Here is a 12,161-nt window from a genome sequence, read left to right as displayed (position 1 = left end):
TCTGTCTGTCTGTCTGTGATCAATTGATCATCGTCATCATTATTCCACGCAGACGAAGTCGCGGGCAGAAGCTAGTAAGCCATATTGACAAAGATGTCAAATAATTTCGGGACAGTTTCCGTTTGGTCTATGTCAAATCCGTGATCCGGATTTCCACGGGAATCCTAATAAAATACGCTTGAAAACTTCGAAGGGCGCCAAAACCCGATTTCGCTCTATGAAGGGCTCGGGCCGGCACTGCCTATTTATGCTTAGATCTTTAAAACTACGCAACGGATTTTTTTAATAGATAGAGTGATTCAAGAGGAAGGTTTATGTATAATTTGTTAACCCGTGCGAAGCCGGGGCGGGTCGCTAGTGTAGTATATCCACAAAACTCCCAAGTTTATGCAACCGTAAAGTCGACTGGTCTGGCCTAGTGGGTAGTGACCCTGCCTGTGAAGCCGCGGTCCTGTGTTCGAATCCCAATATTTGTGTGATGAGCACAGATATTTTTTGTTCCTGAGTCATGGTTGTTTTCTATGTATTTGTATATGTAAAAATTAAAAAAATAAATATATAAAATAATTGTTTAAAAATTTGTATTTCTATTTGTATATTATAATTATATATCGTTGTCTGAGTACAACACAAGCGTTCTTGAGCTTACTGTGAGGCTTAGTCAATTTGTGTAAAAATGTCCTATAATATTTATTTATTTATTTAAAGTGAACTCGACTTGCGAATTCGTGCGGCGAATGTTTTAAATACAGTCAATATATTCAGAAGAGAGGTATATGTGACCGGATTTTTAGGTAGCCCCTAGGCAATACGATACCCACTGCCATTTACTTTGCGCACCCTTGTTTATTTAGCACAAAAACCTAGCTAAATAAGGTTAAAAGTATTTTTAGACTTATAAGACAGTATCTATTAATGATGACTTGAACTTGAATCTTAGGGATTCTACTGGCCCTTAAACCAAAAGTAGGGCACAATATCTATTATAAATACTTAAGTTATATTATAAGGTCAATGTGGCAATCAAAAGCAGATGGTTTTATTTTCCTATGTTTGAAAATCAAAGAAATATATCTACGCTAGTGGACGGAATAGTCCCTATGACGGAATTAGCCACATTGACCATAGTATTTAATTAGCCACATAGTATTTTAAATGAACCTTGGGCTTTTATCCAATCTTGAAAAGTTTAGTTTGGCTTTAAAAATACCTATTGGCAAACGAAAGTTTTCTACACAAGACTTGTTTGCCGAACAAGTGTAAATCAAATATTTGTGACCGTAATCCAAACGTGGCCGTTCAAACACACACACACAAACTAACCTAGCCTAACACACACAGTAGTAACAGTATATTTATACTTTATGTTTATGTAGTCATGTACAGTCAGCAGCAGAAGTTGCTAAGCGGGCGAGGTGTTCAAAATGATCCTGACACGACTTTATTTTTAAGAGAATAAGAGCGTATCAAGGTAATTTTGAACACTTCGCCCGCGTGGCAACTTCTGCTGCTGACTGTATAGATGCCAATATTATACAAGGTGGAAGAATTTATTCGCTCGTCCAGGGAATCTAACTTACATCGATGAAATATTAATGGTAGCTCAATTTGCTGAAAGAAACCTCATTTTCTTTTTTCTAAGAATATTAACTAAATTCATAGATTATTGACAAAAAATTTACTTCATTCCATATACTATAGGCATGGATTTTTTTTATATTTGAGGGTGCCCTTGCACCTAAAACTTGGTTAGTAGTCTCTAAGATATTTTTGATCCTTGATAGAAATATGATGAAATATTTTTCCAAATTATTACCATAATTCTTCCTTACCTACTGAAGAATATTGCAACTACCTACACTGTCATGAAACAACAGTATCAGCATCATTTTCAATCAACAGCAATTCGCTATTCTCTTTTCAAATTGCGAATCCTATGTGCATATGCGTTACCAATCGGTCACAGTCTGGCAACGCCATTATCTGCGGTCACGTTGCGTGAAGTCGAAAACCGAAATTTCATTATCTGCGTCTCTTTCACTCTATGCAAGTGCGATAGAGGGGGATAAAACGAAATTGCGTAGTGATGATCGTCTGCGGTGATTGAAGGAAAACCCTTTTTAACGCCATCTATATTCTCCGCGCGGAAGTCATTTACTTTGCCCAAATAATAAGACTCTAGGGGCATATGTGCCTAAACAGGGTTCTAGGGGTGACAATGTTTAGTGGAAAATGGCCGAAAGTTGGTAAGAATTACGTACCTAAAGCCAGTAAAGCTAAAGCAAGTTTTTTCCCTTATTTATGATACTTTTAACAAGTTTAACCCTTATCCCTTCAAGCGGCAGGACGCCGGCTCGTGGTCGATTAAGTTATTTAAAGTTAAAATTTTAATTGAGATAAAATCAAAATTTCTACTACTAATAAATGACGTATGCCACTTGAAGATAGAGCATTTGATACGGACTCTATAAGTACGATTTGACATCTGTAACTGACACAACGAATTGTGTGAAACACAACCGCCAGGCCGGCGCCACTGTTGCATACACAGAGGCAATACTGGTAATTTCTGGAAGCCTTTGTTCTATAACGAATCCCGGCGAAAACCCTAAAAACTGACTATTTTTACAAGATTTAGTTTCACCTGTCCCGTTGTCTGTAATCAAATCTTGCAAGTTAAATTTGATCCACTTCCCGGTTTCCGATCGAGCTGAAATTTTGCATACACATGTAAGTCGGGTGACAATGCTATATTATGGTACCACCGAACTGATCTGATGATGGAGACATGAGGTGGCCATAGGATCTCTGTGATGAAACAACGCAACCTAATTGTGTTAGGGGTTTTTAGAATTGTCTCGATGAGTATTAGCTGTCTGTAGTAAGAAAAGTACAGTCAGCGATAAAAGCTTGTACCAAAAATGAAATTTTTGCCAAAAACTTATTCAACTTACGGTCCGTTAAGAGCCAACAGGAGTGGTCATTTCTCCATACAAACGTACTCGACTATTTCCTCCGTGGGTTTTGAAGCTAGAGCAATGATTTTTTCAACACAGATTAATATTGTCAATATCTGTGTCGGACCGTTTAGCTTTTTTTGATATTTTTGTTTTTTAAGGCGCTAGAGCCCTTCAAAAATGGCCAAAATGGCCTAATTGACTGTGCCGCAATGAGAGGCGTGCTAGAGACAAACCAAAGAAAGTCTGCAGCGCAATAATTTGACATCGAATTAAAAAACTACATATGGCAATGTTTTTTAAGCAGTCAGTAAACGTCATGCACTATGGTATCTGTTTGTCAAAATCGTTTAAATATTCATTGTGTTTTGTGATGAACGGAATAAACATGGTGAAACCTTACAAAACCGGCGTGCGGGAGTTACTTTTCCGCATGACGAATAATTTTACACTTGTAAAAAGTCAGCACGAGGCGATTCAAGCTGAAAAACGACAATGTTTACAAAATTTGGAGTTGATGACGGGTAAGTGGAATGAAACATCTTAATACTTCACCATATGTACCTACTTAGATAATATAATATTGGTTTAGACTAAGGTTTCACAGCAAATTGAACACACCTAATAGGTATAGGCATACTTATGAACTTCCTCTAACATTTCGAGAAACTCATTGGTACTAGCCGGGTTTTGAGCTCGAACCCACAACCTCCATGCTTATGCTCACGGCATGGGTACCTACTAGTTAAAGCTAAAATTAATTTTTAATATATGTTTATTGTTTTAATGGTTTATTTCGTTTTTCTGAAAACTTTACTTAGTTCGCAAATTACGGGAAATTTCTCTGTCAATCTAATTACGCCTTAATGGGAGTAAAAGAGAAAGATGCTCGCATATTGAGAACTTCGGTGTTCGCGGTAGGCCCTCTGTACCTATTTACCGCCGTCGCGGATATTACAAAAGCTTATTAATTTTGATGAAGCCAAATGTCACATTCTCCCAATATTATTTATCAATATTAGTATATGTCTACATATTAATAGTGACATCTATTGTTGGAATGAAATTTATTTTACCATAAAAATTAAGCTGTGCGTACAGCTTAATTTTTTCATAGACGGTAAATATGGTAGAAATTTCACAAGTATCAAGACTATTTAATCCATTTTCTGTGGTGTTGTCGCATACTGATTTTTAAAAACTACTTTTAATCTAGCGCTGCAGACTTTCTTTGGTTTGTCTCTATTCAAAACTGACATCAATTAGTAAAAAAATCAAAACGGTCCGACACAGATAATGTCATAATCATTTAGATTTCCAAATTTGGTTACGATTGGTTACGTTTTGGAGGAGGAAACAGTCGAGTACGAAACCTCGATTTTTGATATTTTTACGCAGGATTTTTCGCCTTGTCCTTATCGCACTAGTTTTAGGAGCCGCTTCCGTTAGCGAGACGGGTATATTTACCTAAAATATTTAAATCTTAGCTCCTGTTGGCTCTTAAGTACTGTCATCCCTCGGGATAAGTGGTGGAGCTACTGAGCCAGGGGTTCCCAAGCTGTGCGCCGCGGCGCCCTGGACATGTAAAGATTTGTAATCAAAACCCATAAACAAAGTAGACCATGTTGTATTCAGGCTAAACGTGTCGGGAATCTAGACCCAGCTTTAATTATTCGCGGGGAAATTTATCGTTATTGCCGCCATTTGCAATTCCAATCTAATGTCTGTTACCTACCCTACTTCTTTAGGGTTTTAACTTATTTAACTGTAGGTACCTATGTAGTTAAAAGATCAAAAGGTTTTCTGGAAGATATAGCTCTTTAGCGATAATAAGACTGCCTGTTGTCACCTCATCCCGAACGCTTAGGTACTATTTTATAGTTGGTCAAACCAAATTTGACAGTAAGTAAATAAGAACAAAAAAACTATATACTCATCCCTTTATATTGGGTGCTAGTACCTGTGTAAGACAAATATAGTATGGTTCTGTATGTCTATGTTTGAAATGAGACAGTCCTTTGACAAACTATAGAATAAGAATAACAAACCGCAATAAGATTTATTTTGCAACTAGTTTTCTTGGCAATTATTCATTTGACCAGAATTTTAACGTACCTACACGTGAAAAGACAACAAACAACTGCGACGGACTCAGAAGTCCCCCATTGAGAGTTTCGTACTTTTTAGTATATTTGTTGTTATAGCGGCAACAGAAATACATCGTCTGTGAAAATTTCAACTGTCTAGCTATCACGGTTCATGAGATACAGCCTGATGACAGACAGACGGACAGTGGAGTCTTAGTAATAGGGTCCCGTTTTTACCCTTTGGGTACGGAACCCTAAACACTAACAATTTCGTGCATACCTACCTGTAAAGTTACCAGAAAGCTTGTTTATGAAGTGGTTTCCCAACTAGAAACTTGTAAAAAAATTTTTTTACTAATCTGCATGCTGGCTGCTGGGTTTATTATTGATTTATTTATTTTTATTACAAATATGCAAAACCAACAGCTATAAACATGCCCAAGAGCTACTTACAATAGATTTACAGAGCCAATTACAGGTTCTCACTAATAAAAATTAAATATACTTACTTACAAAAAACAAATATAGGTACATATAATTAAATATATATTATATGAATTTATTCGAGAATGTATTAGTAACTTAGGTACTAAATGAAAACAACTGTTAATCCGGTTCGAAGGACCAAGTTTAGGGAGATATAAAACTTATACGTGAGTACCCTACCCTATCAAGTCATTAATATTTATTTGTGTTTCTTGGTAGAGAATGCCTTTTGGCATTAAGTCCGCCATTTGTTCATAATTGTAGGTATATCTTTGTGCAACAAAGTTTAAATAAATTATATTATTCATTCCCACTATCTTAACAGGATGAGTGAGAGGTGAAGTTGAACGTCATAATATGCTGTATGCATTTATCACATACCAGATAAAATCGTATACCTACTGCGTTGTTAATAGTGCGCTACCAAGATGGAAAAAATAGGTGGAACACATGAACATCAGCAGTGAACACGTACACAACAATTATGTACAAGTCATTATTAATTAACTACCTATAAGCCCACTGACTCACACTCTGTGTACGTATAACTAACTACCCACGCAAAACCATAGGAATAGATCAATATATCGCACAATTTCACGGCCACTGGCATTGGCAGGCGGCATCGGCAATGCCGGTGCAGTAAATAAAAAAAATTACTGCTCCTAAGAATAACGACTATAGGCATTTTATATAATCAATAAACTAAATTTAGCACTTCAAACTATAGGTAATTTATCGCAATGCAGTAAAAACTTACGTAAGTTGACCAAATGCGGACGTCCAAAACTTAACACGAAAACAAATCCAATTATAAAACACGAAACACTGGCAACCAAGAAACAGAAACACTCACACAGAAAAAAAAAACGTTTGAAATTCGAACGTTTCAAAATATTGCACTTTCGGAAAAGATCGCGTGTATCGCCTGGAACGGAGCGTACGGGCGTTCCGAGCGGGGGTGATTGCGAACTGAATGGGTGTGCGAACCGAACCCCGTCAACCCCGCTAGGGTGCTGGGGTTAGCGGGGGTGTCTTGACACTCGAAAGCTCGAAACTCGAAAGGCTGTTTCGCAATGAGTGTTTTACTAATTTCATTACACGCGAAATTGTTTTTTCGAAACGCCGGCTACATTTCTACTTTTAGCGGCTAAATAGGATACCTAAGCTTTAGTCTGGAGTTGAAATAGTTGAAATAAAGTGGTTGCAAGTTAGTTGGGCCAACAAATTGGACTTTGGGTTACTCGCAGGACGAGTCGTTTTAAACTTTAAACCATTTGTAATTTTGCTAACTTTATAAGCTGATACTTAGTAAGGGACTTAGTGAGCAGTATTTTGGGATGAGGTGACAATAGTTTTATCTTTTATTTATAACGTAATAGGTCAGTGGTTTTATTATTTATTATTTGGCCAGTAAAGAGATAAAGATAGTTTATTATTCAAGTACAATGCGCTTATATGAACGTCAAATAAAGCTACACCGCCTCTAACCTACACCTCTGCCTCGAGATTTAGTAGTATTAGGTAGGGTTTATCTTTGAAAATTTAGGACTCATGATGAGATTATTGTTGTAGGGTAGGTATGTATGTGCGGAAATGTTTGAAACTTTATATTAGGTAGGTACTGCGCGTACCTACACCTAATGCTTAACCAAAGAGTTAATATAGGTACAGTCGCCATCATATATCGGAGCGGCCAAGGCGCTCACAAGTATCTAAACACGCCTCTATTCTTCTTCCTTGCGTTATCCCGGCATTTTGCCACGGCTCATGGGAGCCTGGGGTCCGCTTGACAACTAATCCCATGATTTGACGTAGGCACTAGTTTTTACGAAAGCGACTGCCATCTGACCTTCCAACCCAGAGGGGAAACTAGGCCTTATTGGGATTAGTCCGGTTTCCTCACGATGTTTTCCTTCACCGAAAAGCAACTGGTAAATATCAAATATTTCGTACATAAGTTCCGAAAAACTCATTGGTACGAGCCGGGGTTCGAACCCGCGACCTCCGGATTGAAAGTCGCATGCTCTTACCGCTAGGCCACCAGCGCTTTTTAACGCGTACCTACACCAGCCTACACCTAATGCTTAACCAAAGAGTTAATATATACCTATATTAGCGCCAAGGCGCTCACAAGTATCTAAACACGCCTCTATTGTCAGGGCGTAAAGGCTTCGTAACACAGGCGCGTTTTTCGGGCGGGGTGTGAGCCTATGTGTATGACGGAACCTTTAGAGTGCGTGTTCAGATATTGTGAACACCTTGGCCGCTCCGATATATCTGATGGCGACTGTACCTAAGTATTATACTAAGGTATGCTCTCTCAGTCTCTCGCTGTAGTACCTACATTAGATGTCTTGTATTTAGTCTGCCTATCCTATCGCCAAAACGATTTTAAATTCCTGTTCAGCTTTGAGATGTTAAGATTTAATTTCAAAGGTATTTTCAAAGAGATTTAATTTTGTCAAGACGGATTGAACGCGATTGAGTAGATACTTCATTTAAACTTTTTTGCGGCGTTTTTCTAAAAAGAGATTAAACAGCCAGTTTATGAAATATTTCTTTACTGGCTTGGAAAATTCATATTAAATATAATTTTTAATATTAAAAATAGCAGTAGGTATAATACAGTAAGTATATCTCTAACCAATTCAGATTCTACTCGCTAAATCGAGCTACTTTTAATATAGGATCTATATCCCGAAATCTCGAAAAAATGTTTGGCTTTTGATAGAAAACATCAACTTCTACTAAACGTAGCCAACATGCCAATCGTTAACGCTCCGAAGCGAACGAAACGCAACTGTCATTGTCGCACTAATATGGAAGAGTGACAATAAAGCTCTCCTTATCGTAGCTCAATCGATTGTCACCTAGGCTAGGCACCCTGATCATCCAAACTGTTTAGCCCCCTCCACACTCGTGCGCGAATCGCGGCACGACAAGCCGCAAACGCGTGTGGAATCGAGTTTGCAGGTCTGCGAAATCGACTCCACTCGCGTTCGCGGCTTCGCGCCGCGATTCGCGCACGAGTGTGGGGGGGCTTATGAAAAAGCTAATATTATTTCGTGAGTTTTTTGAGACACCCCTTGGGCCTTATTAACTGTAACTACTTTTTACATTTCAAGGAATTCTATGGATTATTATTAATTTTCATTGTAGTGTTTCAACTTTGTTCACGGAATACTTATGGGATCACTTCGGTGTTGCTTGCTTCAAATTGGTTAAATGAAATGTGTTTTTTTACCCGTAATACGTGATGCTCGTGTAAGTCATCTGTCGCTCCGTTGGTCGGTTAATGAAGTCGCCATTGGAACATTTGGGAGTTCAAAAAATTAAAAAAAAAACACCAATTATTGAATTGTTTATTTATTTTCTCCCTTTAACATTTGGTACAGTCGCCTAAACATCGTGAGTAATTTAGATACACCGTCGTTATTGAGAATCCGTTACATCGTAGAGAATTTGAATAACTACCTACATGTCTTATACAAAACCATATTATATCTACATTGCGCGCGCGCGCCGCGCGTTAGGGCAACACACACACATGATATAAAGAAAACTTCAAAAAACCTTTAGTATTTAAACAGTAGAAATTTACACCCTTTTAATCTCTAAGGCCCACTTGCACTATACCACTAACCCGGGGTTAACCAGTTAAACCGTTAACTCAGTGTCAAATTGTACCGGTAACCATGGTAACTCCAGGTTTAACGGGTTGACCCCGGATTAGTGACTGGTGCAAGTGGCCCTAAGCGTGACTTGCACTATCACACTAATCTAGGGTTAACGGTTAACCGGTTAATCCTGGAGTTGCTATGTTACCAGTACAATTTGACCAGTGGTTAACAGTTTAACCGATTAACCCCGGGTATGTTACAAGTGGCCCTAAGAATAATTATCGCTCCCAAAGAAAGTCATTGTAATTTGTCGTGCTGTCAATATAACCTTCATGCTTTTAAATAAGGTCTCGCTAGCAACCTTGATTATGGCGTGTGAGAGATATTTTTAAGACAAAAATAATTACTATTATATAGGTTACACGGGCAAAAAGGGAGTAAATTAGGTAAATACTATATTTTAGTACTAAATACAATTTTATCAAGTTTTCTTTACACCGAATCCTATACATACAATACAAAATGGACCAAATATTTTTAGTTAATAACTACGTCCATTTAAATAATCATTATTGTACAAAATAATAATTCTCCTAAAACTTACTAATAACTCGACCATGCCAAACAACTTTACAGGAATATAATGGCTGCGTGTTTGCCAATATAACCAAATTAGATTAAAAAAAATTGTCTTTCCATAACATCATTAGTTAGAAAGAGACGGATACAATATAATCTTTATCACACATCTATCGTCAGACCATTTAGTCTGTCTAAGCTAATTCCGCACATTTTGCAGCGACCAAGTGTGGGGATGCCACTATCAATGTCATATTTTCATAGAAATCTGACGCAGTGGCACATCCACACATGTTTACCAAGTCTGTTCAGAGTTGGCTTATCTGACTCACCCTTCCAAACTTGCCTGGGGGCATTGACGTATATATCAGAACTGGCCTAACGGGCAATAAGAATGAGGCCAGTACAGCGGTGTGACACCGCTACAACGCGATTGGTTGATGAGTTCGTATCACGCGCGCTATTGGTCGCAACTATTTGCGTTAGACTGCACGATACGCTCGAATTCGTGAGTGACACCACTGAACTAGTACCATTTTTAGTACCCGTAAGTCCCGTCCTGAGATATACGTCAATGCCTGGAGGCAAAAACCATTTTTTTTTCATTCATTTCCTTCCACGATAGGTACATAATATGTACCATAGACATCTTACACTTGATATAAAACTTCACAACCTTCAATATCTTTTGCCACCAATCTTAACCAATACCATAGAGAAATATAGTAAGACAAGAGTGCTCACTCCATACATCAGTTTTAATACCAAAAAGACTATTAATTTCAGTGTCTACATCTAGCATCGAGTAGCGGAACTATCAGTACTGCTACTTGACAATAGATGTAGCAGTGAAAGTCTTATGCTCAACAACATAAGGCTTTCCGGTCGGTGCTACATCTATTGTCAAGTAGCAGTACTGATAGTTCCGCTATTCGATGCTAGATGTAGACACTGAAATTAAAAGTCTTTTTGGTATCAAAACTGATGTATGGGGTGAGCAATCTATGTATTTTTTTCTCTATACATTCCAACATAGTTGACCATAAGCACATAAGGGTCTCCCCATACCTATCGACGCGAAATCGGCCAATAACAAAAAAACTTAACCTTTTGGACGCCAATGACCGATATATCCGCACCGTAGGTTCAACGCCAAGGACCGAATAATCGGTTACAGACCACAGACCAACATCGACCTACGTGCATACTGTATATACATAAAGTACAACTTCAATTTTGACACTTCAATGATATGGCGTCCGAGTGACAGCTTTTGTGTTTGACACGGCGTCCAAAAGGTTAACATTCAATGCCACCCAGGCAAACAAGACATGCGCGCCAGGCACCAAAAATTTCGTCATATAAAGCTGTAGTACCACGATCCCGACTATCGGGTCGTCCGGCCTGGGAACGAAATCATAAAAGACCCGATAGTCGGGTTTTCGGCACTGAATGTGTTGATAACCTTTATTTCTATGCTACTAATGGTCAAATTATGTCACCTTTACCAAGTTGTCACAACGGCGGGCGCTTGACTAGGCACAGCTAGTCTATGGAACATTGGGGTCCAGTCTGGTTATAGCTTATCGGCGTTATTCATAAACGCCTGCTAAGTTATGATTAACTTTCAGCTGATGCCGATGATCGTCGTTTGTCCCTCTCTATGGTATAACGACAGATAGGGACACAAACGACGATCATCAATAGATTAAGGGCCAATTTAGACGACGCGAGAACTCGCATGCGAGTTTCATTACATTGCGGGTTTTGATCGCTCGGTTGAATTGGACGTAACCAACTGTCCGCAATGTAACTGAAATCGCATGCGATTTCGCGCGCCGCCTAAATCAGCCCATTAGCAGCCGTTTATGAATAACGTCATATGTAATTACCGATTACATTATAAATAACAAGCCATATTAACACGAGATACTATCAAAATTATGCACATTTAAACATGTTTAAGAGCCAACAGGAGCTAAGATTTAAATATTTTAGGTAAATATACCCGTCTCGCTAACGGAAGCGGCTCCTAAAACTAGTGCGATAAGGACAAGACGAAAAACCCGGCGTAAAAATCTCAAAAATCGAGGTTTCGTACTCGACTGTTTCCTCCTCCAAAACTTAACCAATCGTAACCAAATTTGGAAATCTAAATGATTATGACATTATCTGTGTCGGACCGTTTTGCTTTTTTGACTAATTGATGTCAATTTTGAATAGCACGCCTCTCATTGCGGCATAGTCAATTAGGCCATTTTGGCCATTTTTGAAGGGCTCTAGCGCCTTAAAAAACAAAAATATCAAAAAAAGCAAAACGGTCCGACACAGATATTGACAATATTAATCTGTGTTGAAAAAATCATTGCTCTAACTTCAAAACCCACGGAGGAAACAGTCGAGTACGTTTGTATGGAGAAATGACCACT

At 38.4% G+C, this 12,161-nt stretch overlaps 1 protein-coding gene across 2 annotated transcripts in view; it reads right to left on the bottom strand.

The window, feature by feature from the left end:
• LOC134651312 (uncharacterized) overlaps positions 1-6,507 on the bottom strand; it is a 371,060-nt gene extending 364,553 nt beyond the window's left edge. For both annotated transcript variants that reach the window (XM_063506370.1, XM_063506372.1), the window contains exon 1: positions 6,291-6,507. The gene's annotated coding sequence lies outside the window, so the exon portion shown is untranslated. The remainder of the gene's footprint in view (positions 1-6,290) is intronic.
• Positions 6,508-12,161: the final 5,654 nt, after the last annotated feature.

Source organism: Cydia amplana, chromosome 10 (assembly GCF_948474715.1).
Source record: "Cydia amplana chromosome 10, ilCydAmpl1.1, whole genome shotgun sequence".
NCBI lineage: Eukaryota > Metazoa > Arthropoda > Insecta > Lepidoptera > Tortricidae > Cydia > Cydia amplana.
Note: the sequence above shows the minus strand (reverse complement) of the source record. Positions and strands in the feature narration are given on the sequence as shown.